General features: G+C 41.4%; 1 pseudogene across 1 annotated transcript; it reads left to right on the top strand.

The window, feature by feature from the left end:
• Positions 1-486: 486 nt before the first annotated feature.
• Positions 487-27,120, top strand: LOC311056599 (E3 ubiquitin-protein ligase CBL-like; annotated as a pseudogene). The gene is made up of 12 exons (XR_014602910.1): positions 487-985; positions 4,253-4,500; positions 8,209-8,355; positions 9,939-10,095; positions 11,390-11,511; positions 15,235-15,372; positions 16,014-16,102; positions 20,813-20,917; positions 21,475-21,696; positions 22,060-22,336; positions 24,090-24,166; positions 24,714-27,120. The product of XR_014602910.1 is annotated as an E3 ubiquitin-protein ligase CBL-like (transcript).
• The last annotated feature ends 851 nt before the right edge of the window (positions 27,121-27,971 follow it).

Genomic DNA, 27,971 nt, shown 5'->3' with positions numbered 1-27,971 from the left:
AAACAAAAGAAAATACGTGTCTGTTGTGAATATTATACAATGCTCTTTCCTCTACCTAACTTTTTCTCTACCTAACTCCTCATATGCGGTTTCACATCACTGACATAATGAAGAAGTAATTGGCTTTCTTTATGTTAGGGTTGCAACCTGTGCTGGATGGAAGTGCTGAGTGAGGTGCAGTGCGTCTTAACCTTATTATTTCCTGTCCCCTTGTCACCCTAACGTTTCTTGGTAAAACGCTAGCCTAGAACTGTTTACATTTTTGCAGAAATGACAGTTATCTACACTTCTACAGAATACATCTACCAGCCTTCCTGTAAATCGGGGAGGCTATAGCGCCCCGTGTGGGAGGCCATATTGCACCCGTGGTGAAAGCCTGCTGATGTTGCTCAACATCAGGTCTCTGTGAACCACAGCACATCCTCCCATCAGCACATCTGTCTGACAATACAGGATGTGTCTTTCAATAAAGGAGAACATGTTGACTTGGACGCTTGTTTGAGACTCAATGTGTTCCCGATCGATTGCTCCTCTTCTATGCTGCTATAACTGATATCACCTTGTGTTTTCCTATGAACCTCTCTCATCCACACCATCTGACCAGATTTTGAATGACCTAGAATAAAATCCGGAATTATCATCTTCCTTTTTTTCTTTTCTTTTTTTTAATGATTTATATTTTTATTTAGCTTTTTCATTTGAAGACAGTGACAAAATTTGAATTTTTTTCATTGACGTCCTCCAAGAGCCCCCGGGGTCGGTCAGTATGTCTGTCTCCACACCATCATCAGATTGGAGTAGTCAGCCGGTGGAGCGGTCAGCAGCGACAGACAGAAGCATGGCAGGAAATCATCCGAGGAGGGGCACCGGTCTCATCGGGCAGATGAAGGACGCCTTCCAGCCCCACCAGCAGCCCCTCCAGCCGCATCAACCTGCCGCCGTCGACAAGAAGATGGTGGAGGAATGCTGGAAGCTCATGGACAAGGTAAACACACACGTGTGTGTGTGTGTGTGTGTGTGTGTGTGTGTGTGTGTGTGCGCGTGCGTGCTGCATGCCATGCATCTGTCTGTCTGCATGCAGCTGTTGATGCCACGTTAGAAAGCAGCGAAATATATGTGTGTGTTATGATGAGTCGTTTTACACCCACGCGAGTTTGAGTCCATTGTATCGCAAATGCCTCTATCTATATTTCTGTCTAACTGTCTATCTGTATGTCTGAGAGGAACAGACAGAGGAAAAAAGAGGAATCTAATTGATATACACAAACATGTGGTCAGGTTGTTGAATAGGAATATTGGAAATTCAGTTGTTGTTGTAGGTGGGATGCAGATCATCTTTTTTTATCTCTGTAATATTAAGTGAGCATGGACTGGTACAGCGGCAGAGGGGTCCTGAGTGATTCAGGGATGGTCCAAGCTATGGGAAAGCTTAAAGGAGTACTAAACCCATTTTCAACCTTATCTTAATATAATTGGTCCTCACTAATGCCCATAAGCAGGGGTGTCACGGGGGGGGGTTCCCGGTTTGGTTCCTGCTGGCATCGTGTCGAAGTGTCCTTGAGCAAAACCCCTAAGTGCTAATTAATTAATGCACATTGTAATTCACTTGTGTAAAGTGCTATAAAAAGGCAGATGGTGACTGACTGACCAGGCCTTTAGAGTTCAAATATAGGGCAGAAATTCACTGTGGAATTATTCTATACATCTTGTGCAGCTTAATGCAAGTCTTCTGAAGCTAAATGAGCGCTTCCATAGTGGAAAATACCTATATTTACATCATAAGTAGTGTAACTATTCATTTCAGCCATTGTTTTTAGAAAACAAAAAACATTAACACTTGTGAACAGGCCTCATGTGTTAATGCTCTGCTCTACGAGAATACAAAATGTCCCGCACGTTTACACTTATATGCAGAGATTTACAGCTCTTTTAAAGAGACTGCAGTGCTTACTTATCTGATTTTCAAACAAAGAATTGTCAGATTTTGATAACCAGGATATAGGCTAAGGCTTCAGTCATTCAGACAGATAGATGAAGCAACAGTAATAATAGGCATAGCAACACTAATCCACAGCATGAACACCATGGTCTGGGTTGCGCAAGTGTGATTTTTTTTTAAAACAACAGCTGTTATGGATATAATGATGGTATAGCCTAAATATATTCAGCTGATGATGGTCTCAAAATGCCAGATATCAACCCGATTAATCAGCTGACCGATAATTGACAAACTGACTGAATGAAGGAAAGAAAGATGGAAAACAAAATGGTACAGTGTCTCATAATATCCTTGGTCCGAGCTCTGAGATGCTTTTAGGGGAACTTATCTTGATCTCTCATTTTATCCTTGGTCTGAGCTCTGAGATGCTTTTAGGGGATCTTGATCTCTAGTCAGTAGACCTTAAAACGTTAAAATTTTACGTTTTTCAGACCTTAGCTGAGAGAGAGAGATGAAGCAGGGACACCACCACTGTATAAAATTGTGTTGGAGATTTTACTTTTTCATTGATTTCATAGACGGCTTCATAGACTTGTTGGACAGCACTATCATGTGTTAATTAATGTTTTGTTGATGTGTATTTTCAGACATTTATCCTCTTAAACCTTCAATACTCGTAAACGTGACCCATGTACACCAAATCTCTCCACCGAAAATAGCAGCTTACTGTATGTTGTGAGACCTTTTAGACCTGCTATTTTCCGCAAATGTTCCCCCAGAATAGGGATGAAATAGTTCCTATCACACTAAGATTTGGCGGACCCCCTGTAGTAACTCTGTGGATCCCCTAGGGGTCCCGGACCCCCTGTTGAAGACCCCTGCCTTAAATCATTGTGAATCCTCTGTCACCCATTCAGGTGGTGCGCCTTTGCCAGAACCCCAACGTGGCACTGAAGAACAGTCCGCCCTATATCCTGGACCTGCTGCCCGACACCTATCAGCACCTGCGCGTCCTTGAGCAAAACCCCTAAGTGCTAATTAATTAATGCACATTGTAATTCACTTGTGTAAAGTGCTATAAAAAGGCAGATGGTGACTGACTGACCAGGCCTTTAGAGTTCAAATATAGGGCAGAAATTCACTGTGGAATTATTCTATACATCTTGTGCAGCTTAATGCAAGTCTTCTGAAGCTAAATGAGCGCTTCCATAGTGGAAAATACCTATATTTACATCATAAGTAGTGTAACTATTCATTTCAGCCATTGTTTTTAGAAAACAAAAAACATTAACACTTGTGAACAGGCCTCATGTGTTAATGCTCTGCTCTACGAGAATACAAAATGTCCCGCACGTTTACACTTATATGCAGAGATTTACAGCTCTTTTAAAGAGACTGCAGTGCTTACTTATCTGATTTTCAAACAAAGAATTGTCAGATTTTGATAACCAGGATATAGGCTAAGGCTTCAGTCATTCAGACAGATAGATGAAGCAACAGTAATAATAGGCATAGCAACACTAATCCACAGCATGAACACCATGGTCTGGGTTGCGCAAGTGTGATTTTTTTTTAAAACAACAGCTGTTATGGATATAATGATGGTATAGCCTAAATATATTCAGCTGATGATGGTCTCAAAATGCCAGATATCAACCCGATTAATCAGCTGACCGATAATTGACAAACTGACTGAATGAAGGAAAGAAAGATGGAAAACAAAATGGTACAGTGTCTCATAATATCCTTGGTCCGAGCTCTGAGATGCTTTTAGGGGAACTTATCTTGATCTCTCATTTTATCCTTGGTCTGAGCTCTGAGATGCTTTTAGGGGATCTTGATCTCTAGTCAGTAGACCTTAAAACGTTAAAATGTTACGTTTTTCAGACCTTAGCTGAGAGAGAGAGATGAAGCAGGGACACCACCACTGTATAAAATTGTGTTGGAGATTTTACTTTTTCATTGATTTCATAGACGGCTTCATAGACTTGTTGGACAGCACTATCATGTGTTAATTAATGTTTTGTTGATGTGTATTTTCAGACATTTATCCTCTTAAACCTTCAATACTCGTAAACGTGACCCATGTACACCAAATCTCTCCACCGAAAATAGCAGCTTACTGTATGTTGTGAGACCTTTTAGACCTGCTATTTTCCGCAAATGTTCCCCCAGAATAGGGATGAAATAGTTCCTATCACACTAAGATTTGGCGGACCCCCTGTAGTAACTCTGTGGATCCCCTAGGGGTCCCGGACCCCCTGTTGAAGACCCCTGCCTTAAATCATTGTGAATCCTCTGTCACCCATTCAGGTGGTGCGCCTTTGCCAGAACCCCAACGTGGCACTGAAGAACAGTCCGCCCTATATCCTGGACCTGCTGCCCGACACCTATCAGCACCTGCGCACCATTCTATCACGCTACGAGGGCAAGATGGAGATTCTTGGGGAGAATGAGTATTTTCGTGTGGTGATGGAAAACCTCACCAACAAGATCAAGCAGACCATGAGCCTCTTCGAGGAGGCCAAAGAGCGCATGTATGAGGAGAACTCCCAGCCCAGGTTGGTTGCGCTGCAAGACAAAAGTATTCACCATCATTTGCTTTGTACACTTAGGCAGACCTGTGTGTCTGTGTCTGTCTGTGTCTGTCTGTCTGTCTGTCTGTCTGTCTGTCTGTCTGTCTGTCTGTCTGTCTGTCTGTCTGTCTTGCTCAGGGGGGACTTTATCTATGTTCAGACTGGCAGCCTAAATCAGATTTTTCCAGATTGTTTTTGATTAAGTCTGAAAAGCCACATGGATGTAGATTTTTGTGAATCAGATTTTAACCACATTCCTTGTTGGTTTGATGTACGGTAGTCTGACTCTGGAGTCTGACTCTGGACACTTGGGCACTGAAGGCTGATCTGATGTCACTCGCTGAAAATAAAAGCAGATCGGCGATGTCTGAACACACCAATCCGATCGGATCACTTGCAAATAACAGTGTGCGCAGTCATTCCTAAAGATCAGATTTGAGAAGAAAATCGGATTTGCCTTCAGTCTGAAGAAAGCCTTTGATATGTACTGCATATTGGGCAGGGAGGCTAACCGGTGACCTCAAGTATCACTATAACATATAACAGGTGTCAGACACATGCTCACAAACAAACAAATTGTTTCTGGCTGGTTAGCCATGCATGTTCCAGCAGTGAACCAGAAGGCTACAGTCACTTTCAAAATGACTGGCATCTTGGCTAAAGATGAAGAAAACGGACTGTAGACTAAGTTTATTCAGAAGGACTTAAGATCCTAAATGACCTAGTTGGAGTAAAGTGGGGAAAGGCATTACGGCCCTATTCTGGGCGCCGCCTTACCCATTGTCCCTAAACTTCTTTGCCATTTTTTCCTATTTTGAAAAACATTTTCAAATAGTTCAAAAAGCCGATCTACAAGCTCACAACCTGTCGATGTAGATCGGCTAGTTGAATTTTTTCAAAATAGGAAAAATGGCAAAGAAGTTTAGGGATAATGGGTAAGGCGGCGCCCAGAATAGGGCCCTAAATGCCTTTCCCCACTTTACTTCAGTGATCTGATAATACACAAAAAATATTTTTTAATTGTTTTACAAGATCAGTTTTACATTAAAAAAAGCTATATTCTGATAGTAATCACTGCTACAATGTTTGTTCAATAAGAGGGGTCTCCCAGCTCTTTGATAAACTGAAAATACATTTTAAGGTGGGTTGCCATTTTCAGCCAATGAGAAGAGAGTAGGCCTACCCATGTATTAGCTTCAGTTATATAGTGTTCCAGTTACAAATGTGTCTGCTTATTTCTTTGTGTCATCACTTTCCTGATTGGATAAAATGTGTATACCGACCTGAAAATGCTATTTCTGTTTACTAAAGAGCTGCAGAGTCTGGGAGTCACCTGTTACTGAACCTGTTATAGCAACGATTGATATCAGAATATAGAGCTATTTAACACTTATTTTAACAAAAAATATTACTTACAGTGCACCTTTTCATTCTCAAAGATATGGTTACCAATGAAGAGGGATTCAGAGCAGATGTGATATGATCCCTAATTGTAGTGTGTGTTTTCAAGTAGCAGCATTCTGAACTTGTAAGAAAAAAAAATCATCAAAGATTTTGGCTAGCTACTGACGGCCATACGCAGGAGCCTGACCATTTAGGGCTTTAAAAACAAACAGTAAAATCTTAAAATCAATTCTAAAACTCACAGGTAACCAATGAAGGGCCGCAAGGACTGAGTGTCCTGTGCTCCCCTCTTTCTCTGTCCCCCCCTCTTTCTCTGTCCCCGTGTCTCTCTCCCCATGTCTGTGGAATAAGGTTTTGGCAACGTTTTAGTGAGCTCATGTAATAGCAGGTGAATATGGACCCCCTTGGAGTCTTGGGACACCCGCGAAACATGTGGACCCCTTCGGACCCCTGCGAAACATAGCGGACCCCTTGGGGGTCCTGCGGAGGCCCTTGGGGTCCCTGGAGACCTACAGACACGGCGAAGGAAAACGGAAAACTGTAAAGCCACAGCTACGCATGCAAGAGGTTGCACATGAACTCTGCAGCCGCACTGAGGCGCTCCAACACAAACACTCTGACGCTCCCCTAAAATCACTCCAGAGTTTGAAAATACCCACGTCACAAACGGGTGACATGCATCACCGTTCCAATGACCAAAACTGTGGTGCGTGTGTGTAGCTCAAGGCTGTTAGCGTTAGCTCCCCATAGGTCACCCACAGTAAGGCTGAAATGCTCTTCCCCAGACTTAGATGGAGGCTCTAAAGGCGTGAATTTACTTGCATTAAGTGGCGTGTGACAACACACAGTTGTTGCACGTTTTTTACGCAACAGACACGAGGCTGTTGCGTAGTAGGCTGGCGGCGTTGCACTTGGCTCGGTACGGCACAGACGACAAACTGCACAGACGACAAACTTTAGAGGCTTGTGGAGGAGTGGGTCAGCTCGTCATTGTGGAGGACTCGGAGTATAGGTGTTCTCCTCTGCGTGGCCCGTGGGTTGGTGTGTTGTGATGAAGTAGAAAGTTACCCTGTGTCTAGCTATTGCTTTATGTGTCTGCAGAATGTGGTGTATGATGAAGGAAGGGAGAAGCAGCAAGCGGCTATGTTATTGCTCGCGCACAATCTGGCAACACTGATCTCCCGCATGGTGAAAGATGAGCCCTCGCGAACTGCAGAGGCACGTCCATGCATGCGCAGTTTTGTTTTGTATTACAAACAAACTGCAGATTGCAGAGGCACGTCCACGCATGGGCAGTAATGACAATTGTATTATAGGATGTGATGATGAATGTATCGTACATCGCTACACTTTGTGTCGGTGTGGTCATGGCTGCAGCATCAACCACTAGTGGTTCAATGTACAACTCCAGGACTGTTATTTCTTATATAGCTCAGTCAAGTCAAGCAATGTTTTTTCTACAGTCCAGGTCACTTGCATGAACATTGATGAGCAATAGTTTTGTCCAAAAGAAGCTCTGTTAGTGAAAGCTGTCTTCCTTCCATCTATTCCCAACCCACATTATTTTGCTATTAAATAACCAGGTGCCAGAGAACTCCACCTACAGTTCTCGTTGAATGTGCTTGAACACAACTGGGGTTCATTTAGTAGCTTGTGTGTGTGTGTTTCTCTGTTGCTTGGTGTCATTGACTGCAATGTTGGCCGTGTGTTCCATAGCATTGTCCACTATTGTCCTATGTTGTTGAATGGCTCTTCCTGTTTTCAAATTTACATTGACATGTTGGCGGTTGAGCCCGCCCCCCCCCCGGGATTATCTATCCAAGTGTAAGCAAATCCTTTATAAGTAAATACCTGATTTATATTTGGTCTCGCACTGTGTCGTGCACCCAAAATAGCTGATCTACAAGCTTAGAATGCATGGTGAGCTTGTGCATTGCCTGTTTCCGGTGTGCAACACTGGCACGAACCAAGAATGAATCAGTGGTTCTCAAACATTTTCATGTTATCCTTATCCTATCCTTAAGGATCCGGAAATTCATATGTATTACAGTATCTACGCAGAAACAGGTAGTCAATGGGACTTGGATTGGACTAAAACCTTGCCCAAATTTGGAGTAATATCTCATAGATTGACGACTACGTTATAGACGGGCCACAACTGAGATCCGTGGCCAGTGAGAGATCTGAGATCCACATGGGAGCCACACCGTTATTATGCCCTGCCTTGTTTTTTTTTTTAAACAGCTTTCTCTCTCTCTTTACCCCCCCCCCCTTCCTGCTCCTTTACAGGCGGAATCTGACCAAGCTGTCTCTGATCTTCAGCCACATGCTGGCAGAGCTGAAAGCCATCTTCCCCAACGGCCTGTTCCAAGGAGACAACTTCCGGATCACCAAAGCCGATGCAGCAGAGTTCTGGAGAAGGTCATTCGGGGACAAGTGAGTTTCTCTCTGCTCAACTCCTCTCCAATACACGCCCACATTGTAAAGCGCTTTGGATAAAGAAAGGAGCTATAGAAATGCAGGCCGTTTACCATAGAAATGCAGACGTCGTATCCATGGAGCACTGTTTACACCAGTGGTTCTCAAACTATTTAATGTCAAGGACCCCCAAATTGATATGTATTTGGCTGCAGACCCCCATCTGAATTTTTTTTTTTCAGGGACCAGAAGCAAAGATTTGAACACATTTTCACGATTTTTGAATAGCCGAAGTATATAATATGGTTATAGGGGCTAAACAAATATATCTGGCGAGCCCCTGGTACCCCCCCAAGGACCCCAGGGTCCTTGGACTCCACGTTGAAGGTGAAATGAATCGCCTTCACACACACCGTGTGTGTCTACCATCACACTGTCGCTGCTGAATCAACTTGATTCCCCAGCCCTGATTACTGGTTGGGGCGGTTAATACCAGGTTATTACCAGAAGTTCTTTCAGCTGAATGGGTGTGAGCAATTAAAGGGTAAATCCACAAAGGCTGCAGTTACATGGACAGTTTTATTCGGAATGAATACACTTCTATTCGGAATCAATGAATGGATGGATGAATTCATTCGGAATAGAAATGCTCATGTACACCTCAATTGGAATAGAATATTCCATTCCAGTCTGACCCGAATTAATTTTCATTCGGGTTTGGAGGGGTGGTATAGACCGTTTGAATCGGTATAAACCAATCGGAATTGACCATGTAAACACCTTATTCCGAACGCTCCTCTCTGTTTGGAATACATGCATTCCTTTGCGCATGTCCGTGCTTAGTAGTGCTGTCAGAATTGTCAAAAAATGACCTATCAAATCTCTAATTCGGCCACGGTTGGTGCTGAGAAGCGCTCGCTCATGCGGGATAAAATGAATGATTCTATTCTATAGCGTAATTTAATAAGCCTGTCATGGTTAAGCGCAGACTTGTCAGAACGGACGCTCCAAGGATTGCTGGCCTAGGCTACACTTATATGGATCTTTTTCTAAACGGGTATTTTAGTCCTCAGTTTTTAAAAAGAATCCCTGGCCACACGTAAACGCAGAAACGCATTGATCAGCTGCAAGTTTCAATTTTAAATCAGATTTTACATTTATTTTATATATGAGGGGCCAAATACATATACATTGTAATCACATGTTAAGGCCCAATACTGCAATAGCTGCATTATTTTAATAGCATACGTGAACAAAAATAAATGAAAAATATAGCTGCAAGCAGCGATAATACGGGGCCAGGGATTGCAGAGAGAAGAAAGAAAGAAGCAATGATAAGTAATATGCACAATAAGCCTTAGAAACATAGAAGACTGATCTTGAGAGAACGAAGACCATGCAATTAACAAATGAGCATCGTAAACCCTCACTAACCCTAACCTCAGTAAAACTATGCCTTCCCCTAACCTCAAGAAATACTACACGTAAGCCACCCAACCAGTTATGTCACTGTCACAGAAGTTGTTTTCCCATCAGCTGTCAACAGCTAAATCCCTGCGGTGACATAATAAGTGATGATGTGTCCCCTGTCTCCCCTGTAGGACCATAGTACCGTGGAGGTCCTTCAGGCAGGCTCTCCATGAGTTCCACCCCATCAGCTCTGGACTGGAGGCCATGGCCCTCAAGTCCACCATCGACCTCACCTGCAACGATTACATCTCTGTGTTTGAGTTTGACATCTTCACCAGGCTCTTTCAGGTGAGGCCAAAGTTGGAGCAAACATTTTTGTAATTATTATTATTATTATACCGGTCATATGATATTAGAATGACCCGCAGCAGCAAAGGTCATAGGCCTTAATCATCAATAATTGTCAATCATTATCACTTAAGTTTGCATTTTTTTCAAAATCTTTCTAATTCATCAAAGTCAAAGTTTTTCTTTTTAGTGAAAATAGCAGATCTGCTCATTTTTAGTTAAGTAGTTACTGTGTGGTTACCTTACTGAGCCACCTGTTACCTGCCTAAGGAATGCAGAAAAGTAGGAAATCACCTAGTCTGGTCATTTTGAGCAGCCGGTTCGATTGTGTGTTTGTGTCTAAACAAATGTATGCTGTGACCTCTTGGTGTATTTTCCCAACATGACATTTACTCTCTCTGCCACCCATATATTCTTAGCTAAAAAAAGGGTCTAGTCGTACCACTGCGTGGGTAGTTAATTTCAGTCATGGCTACCGTTTTTGTCTTTATTCTACAGGGACATGGCTCGGTCATTATTGAGGGTGTGGTGGCTGGTTCCCCTAGTGGGATGTAAAACCGAAATAACTTCCTTAGGTTAGCCATAGGAAGGAAATGAGCAGGGAACATATGGATTTAGTCGAAGGAATATTGTGTTTAAGCGTAGATTATTCTAGGAGAGCTAACCCCGCAGTCTCTGACAGCTAAACAAGAACAGTCAGTGATGAGTCAAAGAGACGGCAGTGTGACCGCATCTCAGGTTTACTGTCCATTCATAGGGCTGCAACTATCGATTAGTCTATCGATAAATCTTTCAATTAACACATTGCCTGCCAAAGACGTTTTAAAACGTCATTTAAAATACACCACTTGCCTGCCAAAGACGTTTTAAAACATCATTTAAAATACACCACTTGCCTGCCAAATACGTTTTAAAACGTCCTTAAAAAAAAAAAAGATTTACTGCTCCATTCACTTCCTGGTTAAAGTATTTGGGAAATATTCTGTATCCCGGCTCCTGTGTTGCTGTGATGTAACTTTAGGCCAAGCGACGCGTTTTGAGCTTGTAGCTTTTACTTGTACTTTTGCTGGATTGTTTTTGAATCCTGAAAAGTAACGGTTTTGGAAATTTGAGGTTTCCACCTGATAGAGACAATATATACCTGTGTATACATATCAATGAATCGAACCACTTAAGCCCTATTTCATACTAGGCAATCTACAAGCTCACAACGCATCGCATTGCATGAATATTGCTATGTGTGGTCTGGAATTATTTAAAATTTGAATTTTGTGTGTGTGCGGCCATGGTGCAGCCATGGTCATCTCTATTAAGGAACTGGAACAGCCTGGCAGTGTGTCACCCGGGCTACATGGCTTTCCTCACCTACGACGAGGTCAAGGCCCGCCTGCAAAGGTTCATTCATAAGCCTGGCAGGTGAGAGAGACACACACACACACACACACACACACACACCGCCACACTCCACTACAATTATTTGAAAACTTTAGTTACTAGTTACTTTGCCGATATAAATTATTACTTTATAAAACATACATTAACCACATTAGCCCTATTTTATACCTAGGCCATTTGAAAATAGCCGATCAAGTAAATGTTTAATTCTGGACTTTGACTTGTAACAGAGTACTTCTACATTGCACACATTTACATTATTCAAGGTATGATTTCAGTGCATTCCTCTGGGATGGCCAACAGATTGGTACCTTTGTACTATTGTTAATTATGGAAGATGTGCTAACAGTCCATTCAAGTGCATCCAGCCACATCACCTGACCTTCATCATCATCATCTTCATCATCATCTCATTATTCAACATTTGATTTGGTGCTATTCATTACTAACTTTAGTTACTAGTTACTTTGCAGATATAAATGATTACGTTATAAAAAACATTAAAGAACAGGGGAAACTGTTGCGCTTTTCTTTGTCCTTTGGACAAGGTTGACTGCAGGTGCAGTGGTCTCAAAAACATAAAGGTAAACTGGCAGAAGGAGACTCGTTCACTGCATAGAAATTGAAGTTAAAGGAGACACACCATGAATTTAAAAAAAAAATGTGATATTTAATATCATATGGTGTATGTCCCTCAAACCATTTTCAAAAGGTCTGAGCCTAAATCAACACTCAGATATACTCATCCCAAGTCAATTCTCTCAGGCTTATAAAGCACTTTCAGCTGCAATACCAAAACGTCCTGTTGGGCAGAGGGGTGCTACTGAGCAATTCTGTCTGTCAAAATACATGGGCAGAAAGTTTTGTGATGTAAGCAAACATGCCATTCTGAGAATGGCCTGTTCAGACACGCCCATTCTGAAAATCTCTGAAATGAGAATGAATGACTGAATGTTAAAAAAAAATATTTTTTGGGGTACAAGAGACACTGGGGAGCCCAAAAAATACCAAAAAAATAAAAAAAAGTGAAATTCATGGTGTGTCTCCTTTAAGAAAAACTACTAAAAACTTTAATGCAGTGAGCGAGCTGGAAAAAACAGCCTTTTTGACCTGCAAGTCAGGCAGCGTATGGGATGGTGAAACCCCAGTCATGGAAGTGTTAATGCCCTACTTGATCATACTACAGCGTCAGACAAAACCATCAAAAGTAGCAGATCCACAAGCTCGAAACGCGGCTCGAAACGCAGCGAAAAGCAGCGCGTTTGAGCTTGTCGATCTGCTGCTTTTGCTCTTTTTGAATTTGAATCCTGAAAAGTAAAAGTTTTGGACATATGAGGTTTCCACACGACAGAGACGATATCTTCTTAATTATTCACTATGCTAGATAGATTGTTTTTGAACTCTTCATCTTTTTTGACAGTAATCTTCTTTCTATTCGTACATCTATCTTTTGTGTCCCCTTTAAAGCGCAGTGACACCTTGGTAGAGGGTTTGGTTGTGTACTAGTTACCTTGTCATAACTAATCCAATTGGCGAGATATCTTGCTCTGTCACTCTTTTAGCACATAAACAAACGCAAACAAAGAAAATGTTCAACTTAATGTTAATTTAGCAATTTGTAAATGTTGACTGGATCTGCAGATACGGATCTTCAAATAGTAAAATGAATCAACTAAGAAGTTGACATTTTGACACAAAAAAAACAATGCTGTGCTGGGTTTTGTGATTTATATATTGGCAGAATTGGCTTTGTTTGCGTTCATTTATGTAAAAGAGGGACTTTGAGAGCTGTTTCACCATGCAACAATGAGGAGACTACTTTTAGAATATCCTTTTCTAATCAATGGAGCAAGAGAGCAAGATATCTCGTTAATTGGCATAGCTACATCATGACGAGGTAACTACACAACCCAAACCTCTGCCAAGTGTCACTTCAAGTCTGATTTCAATAGATAGACATATAAATCAGTAGTACATTGTGATTACAGGTGAGCAAACTAGTGGTAAAATCTGACTTAATAGGACTGGTATGAATAATGTGGGGTTTATTTCAAGTACAACTGCAGTCCGACTATAGAGAAACATTGCATTTGTTCACCAAATTCATATAGTACAGTAGTTATACCAGGTTTTCCACAGTGCAACCGTCTTTGTATTTACATTGTTTCCTTTAGTACTGCTCAGTAAGCACGTATAGAAAGGTGATGAATGGCGGATTCCCATTCTTCACTCTTGCACTTGTTGTATGATGTTCATGTGCCATTGTACAGCAAAACGACACATAAAACAAGTGTCAAAATAATGTCAAAATAGGGATGTATGTGTCTTTAATTTATCCCTCTACAACAGCATTACGGTCATCCTTTTTTCCCCCTTCCGACCATTGACTACGATCACGACTACCGGGGCTTGATTTCTGGTTATACGAATGCAGTCTATGTTGTTGTCGGCTTAGGCCTAATTGTTACATTGTGTAACTACAAACTCACTACAAAATTGCATGATTCTACGTCTTAAGTGCTCTAAAAATGTATTCTCAAAAGTAATCTTGTGGTGAGTGTCCTTGAATTATACACTGGTTAAAGCATCATACCGGTGGTCTGGCATGTTTAGCCCATTGACTATGACTCACAGTATACTGACCACTTTACAATGCATACTGTAGTAATGAAAAACAACAGCTAAATCTAATAATTGGGCTATTCCAAGTTTAAAGCACGACGCTAACATGGGCTAAACATGCCAAACCACCAGTATGGTCCCTTTTTAAGGTAGTGGTCCTCCGGGGAACCCCAGGGGTCCTTGAGGGGTTCCAGGAGGTCCCCAGCTAAATGATAGATATTTAGGAACCGGGTCCATTTGGTTCTATTGGTACTCTCCGAATTATTGGGGTCATAGCTTTGGTCCATAGCATCAGCCAGTTCTCTCTAACGCCCTGCTAAGGAATATATTATTTGAACAATAAATAATATCATTTCGCTACACTCCCCCCCCCCCCCCCCCTCCGGTTTTGTGGTGTTGAAAGCTTTTTCTCCGTGGTGGAAAGCCTCTCAGAACCACACCTTTTCTGTAAAATCCACTGTTTGGCCCGGAAATATGTTGACCAAACTTTGCTACTTCTATTGCAGCAAAATTATATTCTTTATTTTTACTACAAGTTTAGAAATCAGTAGACATTGAAAACCCGGTCAATGCGGAAATACATAGTCCCTGGCAGAGCATTGTAGAGAACTTGCTAATGCTCTGGACCGGAGCTGTGAGGGTCCGTTGCCTAATGAATACCAAACTGGGGTCCTTGAAATTAAAAAATCACACCCAGTGTGAAGTGGGCGGTGTGTGGTCATCACAACATGACTCACTTTAAAAAAATGATAAATTACTTTTTTTAAAGTCCATACTGCTATTCATAGGGCTGCACATGTGTCATGTGTTTCGCTAGCCAATCACAGTCCTGAATTTGCAAAGTCAGCCAATCACATTACAGTTAGTGGTGATGACACTAGCTGTAATGTGATTGGCTGATATGAAAAAAGTATCGATTTGCATTAACAATGGAAGGGTTAGGGGGTACACAAATGTTTTGGTCGGTGTCCAAAACTCACTTATAGGGGGCGGCTACACCGCCCCAAAAAAGTTTGAGGTGTTTGGACCACGATCAAATCCGTCATTAGCTCTGGTCCAATGTCTCTCTCCAGTAAGAATATTCTGCTGTTGTGTTGACTGAAGCTCTCGTGTTTCTTCCAGCTACATCTTCTGGCTAAGCTGTACGCGGCTCGGCCAGTGGGCCATCGGCTACGTGACTGCAGACGGGAACATCCTGCAGACCATACCTCATAACAAGCCCCTGTTCCAAGAACTCATCGATGGCTACCGGTGGGGATTGTAAGTTGTCAAATATCTATATATTTCCCCTAACCCATTAACCTATTTTGGGCGGGAACCCCTATTTGTAACTATACCTTTCAGGACGGGAACCCCTTTTGGGGTTCTTGTTGCTATGTACAGTATATAGCAACATACATTTGTTGTAATTTTTTTTTGTTCGAAAGTTTTTCTTTCCGTCGTGAAAATGTCTTTCGCTGTACTGTGATTGGCTGATTGGTATTCAGACCCTTTGCTCGCGTGGCAAAGCGTGGCACCGAGTGCCGCGCTACGAGCTTGTAGATCTGCTATTTTTGAAAAATCATGAAAATATGCAAATCTTTTCATATATATATATTTTCTTTTAAAGCAAACATTTTTTACTCAAATCTTTGCTTCTGGGGGTCCCTGGAACAAAATATTTTGAGATGGGGGTCCGCGGCCGAATACATACAGTATACATTTTGGGGTCCTTGACATGAAAGTTTTTTCAAAAAACTGTTAGGATTTAGACATTTCGTAGAATCGGACCCTCAGGCCTTAATGGGTTAAGGATAATTATGCATTGCCTTCCCTGCACAAGTCACAGAGCATTGTATGGTTTTCTGTTACTGCACATTATACTGGTGAAATATGGTGAGAGGTGTTTTTGTGTTCCTCAGCTACTTGTTCCCAGATGGACGTGCTCAGAATCCAGACCTGACGGGCCTGTGTGAGTTCTCGCCCCAAGAACACATCAAAGTTAAGGCAGGTACACACTGCAGGATATTTGGTCCGATAATGCTGTCTGCGACCTTTTTTGGCGTGTTTTGGTGTGTGTGTGTGTGTGTGTGTGTGTGTGTGTGTGTGTGTGTGTGTGTGTGTGTGTGTGTGTGTGTGTGTGTGTGTGTGTGTGTGTGTGTGTGTGTGTGTGTGTGTGTGTGTGTGTGTGTGTGTGTGTGTGTGTGTGTCTTTGAGTGCAGCATGCGTGTGACACACGCATGCATTGGGTCTGACTCTGGACAGCATCCTAGTGAACTATCCTACAGTGTGTAATCCCTGGTCGGGGATCAATCTATAGGGTGAAAACCACAACGATATATGACAGCCGGTTTCAAGAAATAAACTCCTGACCTGTAGTGTGAAATGCTTAACGATCAGATGACCCCCCCGACCACTTTGAGGTCCTGCAGTGTGTACCTGCCCTTACTCAGGTACACACAGAACTCCAGAGGTGGACAAAGTACTCAACCCCAGTACTTGAGTAAGAGTACAGATACTCCTGGTCAAATTTAGTCCACTACAAGTAAAGGTAGCTCAGTCAAAATGTTACTCAAGTAAGATTAAAAAAGTAATTGCTTTTAAATATACTTAAGTATTCAAAAGTACATGCTTCTAAAAATACTTAAAGTACAAGTAAAAGTAAAAGTCCTTTGAAGTCCTCGACTACCCCGAGCACTGTCCCGTCGGCAGTGGCAATGATGTCCTCTGTGTTAATAAATACAGATACTTTTGTTTTCTTGGCATTGAGCTTGAGGCAGATCTTCCTGCACTCCATTTCTACTGCCAGTAGTAGTTCCCTTACATTCTCTGCTGTGTCCGAGACTCGGGCAATGTCATCTGCATGGTCCATGTCAGTAATCATGATCAATCAATCAATCAATCAATCAATCAATCAAACTGTATTTATAGAGCATATTTTCACACAACCTTAGTTGACCTTTAAGTGCTGTACAGGTAAAAGCAAAGCATACATCAAATCAAAGAACAAAAACACATAACATGTATAAAACACATAACATGTATGCATATAGGAGACACAGAGCGAGATTGTTCATTTACACCTACAGTATGTACACAGAAGGTAGGAAACGTTAGATAGGAGTTAAAATAGGAATATTTAGGAGTGGATGTTGTTAAAAGCCAGAGAGAAAAGGTGAGTTTTTAGTAAGGACTTAAAAATCTCGATGGCAGATCTGATGTGGGGGGAGATTGTTCCACAGCTCTGGGGCCGCCACCGCAAAAGCACGGTCAGCTTAGTCTTCCTTGGGACCAGCGTGGACCCCAGTGCCTCAAAAGATTATTATTTTCTCATGAGGAAATAACAGTCACACATGAGTGACACATCGCTGACAAAGCTGCACTCAGATCACATTAATTATATTCCAGTTCTTAATGTACTTTGGTGATAAAGAAAATCTATTTGGTACAAATTCTCAGATCCAGGGCCATCAACTATGACCTTTTTGTCAAGATACAATAATGTTCAGCTTCAAAGATTAGGACATGGAGCTAACTTTAAACGGAGGCCATCTGTTCTAAAAAAAACAAAAATAAATATAGAGTAACTGTCATGAAGGGTGTTTTGATTACTGTGATTACACATATTTTTTCATCAGATTATAAGTAACATCTGGTGATATGACACAATACCTTACATGCTCATTCTGCATGCATACAGTTGACATAGAAAACAGAACATTCTCTCTGTTCAGTGTATGTTTGTGCAGAGACCTGCAGACATTGGCGCCAATCCTGTGGGTGCCGGGGAGCCCGAGCACCCACGGAGAAAGCCGAACACCCACAGGAAATGTGTCGGTCGGATGACTATTGTGTGATGCTTTGTAACATGCATGATGTACCCGCTCTGATACCATGTGTTATTGTGAACAGATTTCTGCATTTAAACTCTCTCCCTGTAATCCTTTTGCCAGTTATGGTTTCATTATCAGTCAATAATCAAATTTTATGACTTGAAATGTAGTAAAAAAAAAAGGTGCTTTTGCACACCTACTGGGACAAGTGCGTAGGAGCAGGCAGCCAGTGCATGAGACAGGAAAGAATGGTGATCGCGCACACGGTCTTCACTTACAACAAAAAAGTATTTTATTGTGAGTACAATGTTTCCAACTGACATTCATCAGGTATTTCTGATTAAGGGGTTAAAACTTGGTTGATGTGTGTGTGACTTGTTGTTGAGTACCCTACCCACCCAACATAAATCGGCATCCGTGTCTGCAGAGATGGTGGTTGCAGAGAGGCAGGTGTTGTTTGCAAGGCATGATGTTCTTTGTGACCACATCCTCTGTTCTCATGAGAGCAGAGGATGTTTCATATCTACCCACACGCACAACCGTTAACTTCACCGTGTCAAAACAAGACGGCGCCGACATGCACAGCGGTGAACTTCACCCTGTCAAAACAAGATGGCACAGAGACATGTCGACTTGCTTGGTCTCCACACAAACAACCTTTGATTTCCTATACTAACACATCTGGTCAAAATTCATGTCAGATCCTGTGTCTAGGTGAGACATGACCTTTGACACGATCTAAATGTCTCAATAGAAGAGCAGGGAGACAAAATATAACCGCCCCAATTGGATAAGTTATATATATATATATCTACCATACAGATTGGACAAAATTACATTTTATTAATTAAAAAAAAGTTACATAGTGCCTCTTTAAGTAGATCTCGTGTCATTATTATTGTTGTTTTTTACAGTACATGCTTTTAAAAGCACTTAAAGTACAAGTAAAAGTAATGCTGTAATGTTTCCACAACAAATGTGTAGGATCTTGTAACTCTTGTTTCAGCAAAGTAACTCTCTGAAACCACCTGCACTGCATGCACTGATGTAATTGTAGAACCACTACGTTATACAAAGCCTGCAGAAACACCTACAGTATAAAAACATAGAAATGACTGAGGAACCAGAACTAAATACTTTTACTCCTACACACCCATATACAAGATGTAACAAAGAGGTGAGCGGAGAGGGAAGACAGAAACACGCTAGTGTGAGAGCAGAAGTGTGGAAAAAGGAAACAGCCAACCTAAAAGTACTCAGTACTTTACTAGCCTTCCTAGAAATGTACTCAAGTAAAAGTAAAATATTTGTCTCGGAAATGTACTCAAGTAAGACTAATACGTATCAAAAAAATTCTAATACTCAAGTAAAGTACAGATCCTCAGAATCTGTATTTAAGTACAGTACTCAAGTACATTTACTCTGTTACTGTCCACCACTAGAGAACTCTAGTTTGCTCCATCCATTAACCACTCCAGAACCTAAAAACTGGCATATTTGTCTTCATCTTGGTTTGCCTCTCAAAAGTTGGGTTATTCAGGGCGTCCGCTGGCCTAGCGGTCCAGGCGCATACCACATGCTGGTAATCCAGCTTGACAGCGTGTCGCGGGTTCGACACCTGTTCCCGACGACCTTTGCTGTATGTCTCCCCCCCATCTCTCTCCCCATTTCTTGTTAGCCTACTGTCCTGTCCAAATAAAGGCAAAAAAGCCCCAAAAATATCTTTAAAAAAGTTGGGTTATTCTGTCCTGATTTTGTTTCTGTTCCACCAAGTAGAAGTGAGTTGTTGATTCTAGAAGACGATGGCTAAACAGTGGAGGAGAAATTGGTCTCATGACGCCACAAAAGAAACCCAATGCAATAAACGCAAGATTAGTGGCTAGCTTAAAGCTACTTTTAAGCTATATCACACGAGAGGGAGTGCTGTTATACTGCTGATGATAATCGCAGCAGTGATTATCATACTGTAGCTGTCCATATTTTAACCACTTAAACCCTATATACCTGGGACCCCCCCCCCCCCTCCAGGGGTCTATACTTGGTCCCCTCCATTTTGCCCAGAATAGGGACACTAGGGTCCATGTGGTTAAAGCTACACAATGTACCTTTTAAAGGGAAAAGTGTACACCCAGTCGGTGCTGATTATTTTTCATAAATGTAGTTGTGATCAATTTTGATCATTCGATTCAGGTCATAGCTCAAAGCGTCCCTCAAAGCCCCCCTCTTTTCCTCGTGTTGTTGCTTTCCTCCATGTAAAAGGAAGGGTGACGGTGGCTTTCATAGTGTTACCAGCCACATGTTGGTCACATTTTGTGACTAATGAGTCACTGAAGGCAGGAAATGGCACCACTGCCAAGTCGGTGCCCAAGAAGTGACCTTGCGTGAGTCCAAAATAATACTAACACCCCGAGCCCCTCTGGGCATTCATTTCAGCACAGTGACTGGGCATCTGCTAGTCAGACAATCAGAGCTCTCCCACCTATCTACATTCAATGAATGGGCTTGGACTGCAGAGAAAACCAGCGGTAACAAACCTAAGTCCACTGCTTTCAAAAGCCAATCCTGATACCATGCCTTATACGGGTAAAGGACTATTTCTTAAAGTCATTGCATTGGTTCTGTGCTGCTTTTACATTTCAGAATAGGCTCCACCCAGTTTGGAATGTCACCAGACATAATATCAGCAGGCGTAGATATCTGATCGGCTGCCTAGGGGAGAGTACTAGGCTTCTACTGGCCTTGAAGGACATTCATCACTGTAGGCTTAGTTGCACTCAAACCATGTGGTGTGGCAGGTTAATCGCTGGAATCATTGGAGGTGAACATCTGTTCTGTGCGGCTGGCAGCGGGTAAACATTGACGTATGGTTGTGTCTTTCCTGTGTACAGGAGCAGTATGAGTTGTACTGCGAGATCTGCGCTGAGAACTACAAGGACGTCAAGATCGAGCCCTGCAGTCACCTCATGTGCGGCGCCTGTCTCACCGCCTGGCAGGTCAGACACGTCCTGTCCACCCTGTCTGTCTGTCTACTCTGTCTGTCTATCCACCCTGTCTTTCTGTCTGTCTGTCTGTCTGTCTGTCTATCCTCCACTACTCTCCCTCCTCCTACGCCACTGATTCTCAAACCTTTTAATTTCAAGGACCCCCAGTTTGATATGCATTTGACCACGGACCCCCATTTGATATATATCCTGAGTGTAAATTTAAATATAGAAAACAACATAAATATCATCTAAGCCTTTGTTTGCTGCAGAGCTTGTTTTCTTAATATATTCAAACCTTCCATTGGAAATCTGTTGTTGGAACCCATTACAGAAGTAATGTTTATCTCATGTCCTTGTTGTACATCTTTACCATTTACCCTTTACATCAAATATAAAAATTTGCCGTTTGTGAGCTCGTAGATCATCCATTTTTGCAGAACGTTCATCACGTTTTTGCCTGATGTTATTGTTCATCCACGTTTGCCTAATCTTCGTTCGCCTATCATGACATGCCCAGAATAGGGTCGGTAGGGTTTTATGTGGTTAACAAGCTTTGTGGTTCTCAGGAGTCTGAGGGCCAGGGCTGTCCGTTCTGCAGCTGTGAGATCAAAGGCACGGAGCCCATTGTGGTGGACCTCTTCCACCCCAAGGTCAGCGGGGTCTCCTTTGCTGGCTTCCAGGGGCCCTGCAGGGTCCCAGAGGCAACCCGCGGCAACGTGTCCCCTGACAACGATGACGATGAGGACCAGAACCTGATGATGATGATGAGCCACCTGGCCGGTGTCAAGGTACCATACTGATGACATGAATAGTAATTCTAAGGCTTAATTTATGCTCCCTCGTATGACAGTGTTGTGCGCCGAAAATGACCGTCTTACGGTATAAGCTCACACCGCAGAGCGACTGCGACGCGTAGTGAGCTTGTAAATTGCCTATTTTTGGCGAAGACATTTGGTCTAGAGGGGGTAAAACGATATGACCAAATGTCTTCGTCTAGAGGGGGTAAAACGATATGATGAAGCATAAATCAGTCTACACGGCTTTCATTTAAGTCCCTTCTTCAAATGACAATCAAACTTCATGCTCCATTCTGGTGTGTGTGTGTGTGTGTGTGTGTGTGTGTGTGTGTGTGTGTGTGTGTGTGTGTTTAGAGGCGGGGCCCGCCCATCAAGGCAGGCCCCGCCTCTAAATATCGTGCTGGTCAAGGAGATACAGACACTGCAGTTCCACCTGCTGGTCAAGGAGATACCTACACCGCAGTGCTACCTGTTGGTGAAGGAGAGACCTACACCACAGCTCTCCTTGCAGTGGAAGGAGACGAGCAGGAGGGATGTGCTGCCAAAGAACAAAGAGACCAGAGGAAGGAGGAGGAAGAGGAGGAGGAGGGGAAGCAAGGAATGCCACACAGAGAGGAACATGCATTGCAAGGTTAATATAGTTTTGTATTTATTAGTTTTTTATTTTGTTTTACTTTTTGTTTTCAATTTCTGTTCATTTTGATTGAAACGGATTTGCTAGTTTAGTTTAGTATTTATTTTGTTGAAAAGGCTTAGTTTTACTTAGTTAGTTTTAGTTATATTATATTAGTTTTACTGTATTAGTTCAACCAATGTTTTATTGTAAGATGGATTGGTCAGGGGCAAGATTGAACAAGGTCAGAAAATTTGCTAAATAGCAGATCTACAAGCTCACAAAGCGTCGCATTGTGCCATGTTGTGAGCGTGTAGATCTGCTATTTTCGCTATTTATTTATATTTATATTTTTTATTATATATTATTTTTTTTTTATATTTTCTCTACGATTTTGTATTAAGTTATTTCTGTAAACACCCAATACAGTTTCAGTGAGTTATTGTTTTAGGCCTCGTTTTTATTTCCTATTTCAGTTAACTGAAATGTTTTTCCCAATTCTAGTTATTTTGTTGGTTTTAGTTAAAATGTAATTTTTTGTAATTGATTTATTTTTAATAGCTCTATATTCTGATAGTCGTCGTTGATATAGAGTGTTTGTTTAGTAACAGGAGTCTCCCTGTCTCTCCAGCTCTTAAAGGGGAAGACCACTCATTTTCATACGCACGGTGTACTTTTGGCTCCGCCCCCTCAGCCAAAAGTACTGAGGGGGCGGAGCCAAAAGTACACCGTGCGTATGTCACTGATCACATGACCTCAATCAATCATCCTTTTCTAGGCAACATAGAAGGGGGGGGGGGGCTTTTTTCTTATTTCCACACAACAGCTCTAAGGTATATTAAAGACATAGTTTAATGTTGAAAATGAGTGGTCTTCCCCTTTAAGTAAACAGACATTGCATTTTTAGGCCAGGATACCAATTGTATCCAATCAGGAGAAAGGACTCGCCCAGGATACAGATTAAACAAGTGAAATTGGAAATGGTGACAGACAAAATTGGAACTGGAACAGTATAAACTGTAAACTGATAACAAGGTACTCTCATGATTGGCTGAAAGTTTTTACTTTCTGTTAATTAAAGAGGTGGAGAGATGGAAAGACCCCTGTTACTGAACAAACACTCTATAGCAATGGTTACTATCAGAATATAGAGCTTTAACCTTTTTTTTTTTCATTAATATTTTTATTGGAAGTCAGGTACAAGATCAGTTCACTTCAGTATCAGTATGATCACATATATCAAGCTTATTTTAAGCTACATGAAAAGAAAACTGTCCATCTGCAGAATATGAACATTCGTCTTGCCTACTTCCTTAAATGTTTCTCTTTTTTTTTAAACAAACATAACAAACAGACATCAGAGAAATAAAAAGGGACAATTTAAAATAACAACAATAAGAGGAGGAGCATGGCACATAATCACACTTTTGAGAACAGAGAATATGAAAACAAAGACCAGATAGAAATAGAGATATAGGAAAAGAGGTAGAGAGGGAAAAATGTCAAGAAAGGATCCCATTTCTTTTGAAATGTAGTTAGATTACCTCTGGTAGAATATCTTATCCTTTCTAATTTTACAAGGGACATTACTTCTCTCAGCCATTGGGCACTAGAGGGTGGTTTAGTAGACGAGAAGATGGCGTCTTACTATTAAAGAGGTGAAAGCCAAAACCTCTAATAGCTTTAACCTTTTAACACAAAACTTTTTGTTTTAACCAAAAAAATAACACTAACCCTACCATTAACTATAATAACCCTGATGCATTGGCAGATGAGGATGATGAGGAGAAGTGCAGCATTGGGTGTAGGTTCTGCTGAAGGAGCCAGCTTGCTAGAGGACACCAACAGGTACTGTAGACACCTTTGTATATCGTCGCTGTCGGGTGGCAACCTTGTATATTATTGTTCAGGAAATGGAAAAAAAATCGATCCGATGTAGTTATTAAGCGTGTTAATACTTTTCTTTGGTTCAGTATTTAAAAAACCCACAAACTTAATCACTTTCACTTTCACAATTTAGAAAACGGCCGATCTAAAAACTCACAACGCAATTGATCAGCATCACATTTCTTGTGCACGCTGACAGTAGGCCAATACATTGTTGAACATGATAACATACAGAACTCTGCACAGCTGTAATACCTCTGCATCATTAGCTTGCTTTTATGGCCCGAAGGAGTAGTTACAGCCTGGACAGCTGCCAGGAGTCCGATAAAGTCGAAGTTCACAGAACAAAAAACTAATACGGAATAGACCTTATAATGCCATGGAAACTGCCCATAAGTACGCCAGTATGTTCAGAAACATGGACACACTGAACATACTGTATAGCAGGATATGTGTAGTAGATGATTTTGATCCACAACAGTGATTGTTCAACTGTGATTGTGTTTAGAGCTCAGTCTACTCTGGATGAGGCGCTACAGCGTGTGCAGATGGAGGGGAACCAAACAAGCCCAGAGCTCACTGGACAGTCTGACCAAAGGTGAGTGTCCACTAACGGCCAACCCACTGTTTCTCAAATGTTTTCATATCAAGGAACCCCAAATCGATGTGTATTTGGCTGCGGACCCACCTGAAAAGACTTTGTGCCAGAGACCCCCAGAAAAGAATGTTTGTTTAAAGATTATGATGTGTTGCTTTTTCCCCCCCAAATTATTATTTTTTATTTTCGAATAACCAAAGTATAAATGGGGTTAAAGTGGTTATGTTGGGGACTCCCTGGAACCTCCTCAAGGACCCCTGGGGGTCCTCGGACCCCACTTTGAGAACCACTGCAGTAACCAACCAAGTTGATTTGTTCTGCCTTGAGAGGATGATGTGTGAGTCATGTCCCATCTGCCAACATTTTGAGGCGAGAAATATGCAATGCAGTACCATATAATAATTTGTAATAATGATAACCATTTACAATAAGTTGTATGTTGTGGAGAGAACATACCATAGATGGCATCACATTCTACAAAGTGCCGTCAGCCTCACAGGTACGCTGTAGCTATTATGTTTTCTACATACATTTAGATGTGCTTTGTACAGCATATAATGTCAACTGTATCTTTATACCAGAGATGATCAAAAAGTTGTTTTTAGTATTTGTTGCAAAGAAAGTGTGACAACTAAGTGCAAGATCAGAGTAAATGCCATGAACCCTAGTTAACAAACAACAGGGCTAAACGGTCACATAAGTAGAGTGCAAAGGAAAATAATGAAGTGGTACAAATAACCAGGATGCCAGGTACAGATCAAACCCAGTATCTGTCTAAACAACATGCTACATCATGTGAACAAGTAACCAACATACATCGGCATAGTATAACTAGTATCTATCTAAAATATAGGCAACAAAAAGTGATACAAGGAAAGGGTAGTGCCAGAGGGTGAGATTCTGAAGAGGTGAATAGAGCTTTTAAATGGTTTAACCTCATCTGAATACATCTCTGACCTCCTCACTACCTATAAACCAATCAAATAATGGCAGATCAACAGGAACTGGTCTCCTAAATACTGTGTACGTTGAATAAAATGTGAATCAGGTGAAGGTGCATTTAGTCATGGTTCACCTCCCTGGAACAACCTCCTGGTGACCTGAGATCTGCTACAACTGTGTCATTTCTAAGAGCAGACTTACAGTACCATCTTTCCCAGGCTTTTAGTGTGAAGCGCACCAAATTTACTGTTTATGAAATGAGCCACAGAATGTGAATACATTTGTATATCTGTGTCACTCATCTTTTAATGTTCTTGTGAATGCAGGAGAACTGAATCGGAGCAGACTCTAACCAAAGTCAACTTGTGCAAGTGGTTCAGACTGTACCTCAGTATTGTGTTGTTTCTGTTTGTTCAGTTGACTGTAATGTAACTTGCTCCATATTGTGTTGTTTATTTAACTGACTGTATTCAAGTTCTGCTCATTTGTTTAAAATGTTTATTAAAAATAACATTTGTTCTTTTTCATTTAAAGGTAGGGTAAGTGATATGTTTTGTTAAAATACATGTTACATTTCTTTATATTTTCATGGTACTCATTAGTATAGAGTGTTTGTTCAGTAACAGGGGTCTCCTAGTCACTCCAGCTCTTGATTTTATCAATTCAGGAGAGAGAACCCGGGGAACATAGGGATGACCCTGATTAAACAAGTGAAATTGGAAGTGACAAAGAAATGAGCAGACAAAATTGGAACTGGAACACTCTAAAATTGGAGCTGATAAATGGGTACTTTTCTGAAAATGAAGTTTCTGTTCATTAAAGATCTGGAGAGACGCAGAGACCCCTGCTACTGAACAAACACTCTATAGCAATGATTACTATGACAATATAGTGCTTTAACCTTTTAACAAAAACCTTTTTGTTTTTACCAAAGATATCATTTACCCTACCTTATATTTTTTGGAGGATTCTATTGTTCATGTTATGTTGTTTATGTCCCTGTTTTTGAACATACTGATGTATTTAGGGCCAATTTTGTTCTGTAAAAAGTGTAACTTGATCTGACTCTTGGCAGCTACTACTCCTTGGTGATATTAATGCACTGGTTCTCAACAGTTCGGGGACCACCAATGAATGGTCCAAAGTGACCCTTACAGGTCTGTAACTACAGAGAGTTTATTGAACCGTTTGGTGTATCAATGTGTGTACTGCTGCAGCCTTTCATTTACACACAGTACAAATATAGTTACCATTGGAGCAAGCATTTAATTTGTCATGTGTGTTAAATAAATCATAAAGGTGCATATCTATTGTATTCATTCACAAAATCAGCAAAAGTCAGCTTCTGTGCCTGCCTTCCGATGAGGTTCCCAACAGCGCCATTTGCTGCCTGGGATGCATTCCGCCACGCCGACCCCGTGTTGAGGTCATACCCCATGCTAGTAGGCCTGAGGCTGTCACAATCATGAATTTTTACTTGACGATTAATTGTCATATAAACAATTGCGATTAACAATTTAATTGTGTTTTTGGCATTGAACATTGGAACGTATCAATGAAAATGACATTTCTGTTTGCCTTTCAGGCCTTGTAAACAAAAGAATGCACAGGGTAGATATGACAAATAACTTAATATACAAAGAAATGACTGACATTGACCGCTACAATAATCCAAATAAATAATGTAATATGGCCAGAATAGTGGAAATAGAAGATCTACAAGCTCACAAAGTGACTTGCAGATCTGCTATTACCATTATTTTGTCCAACATGAATTTATACAGATGAAATGGAAACGTTTCTGACGATTATACAAAATAATTAGGCAATTATGTAGTAATTGTGACAGCTCTACATGCCAGCAGTGTAGTGATTGATCTGGTTTCTTCTGTCCTCCTGAACTTGCCTGTGCTCCACTGAGCTCCTCATCAGTCTTCAGACCCCATTTCACACCCTGCTGCCTGCTCAGTGCACTGGTTCTCAAACTTGTTCATGTCAAGGACCCCCAAATTAATGTATGTATTAGGCCGTTGGCCCCATCTAAAAATATTTTGTGCGCGGGACCCCCATACAAAATCTGTGTTGTTAAAATATATATATTTTTAAACTGCATTGAAAAAAAAAGAAAGATTGTATATCGGTTATTTTCAAATATAGGTTTAAAGTGGTACAGATTTTTGAGTGGTGTAGCCGCTCCTATAAGTGGGGTTGGGAATTCGTCTTTCC

The sequence above is a fragment of the Gymnoscopelus microlampas genome, assembly GCF_963454915.1.
Source record: "Gymnoscopelus microlampas genome assembly, chromosome: 12".
NCBI classification, from domain to species: Eukaryota; Metazoa; Chordata; class Actinopteri; order Myctophiformes; family Myctophidae; genus Gymnoscopelus; species Gymnoscopelus microlampas.
Note: the sequence above shows the minus strand (reverse complement) of the source record. Positions and strands in the feature narration are given on the sequence as shown.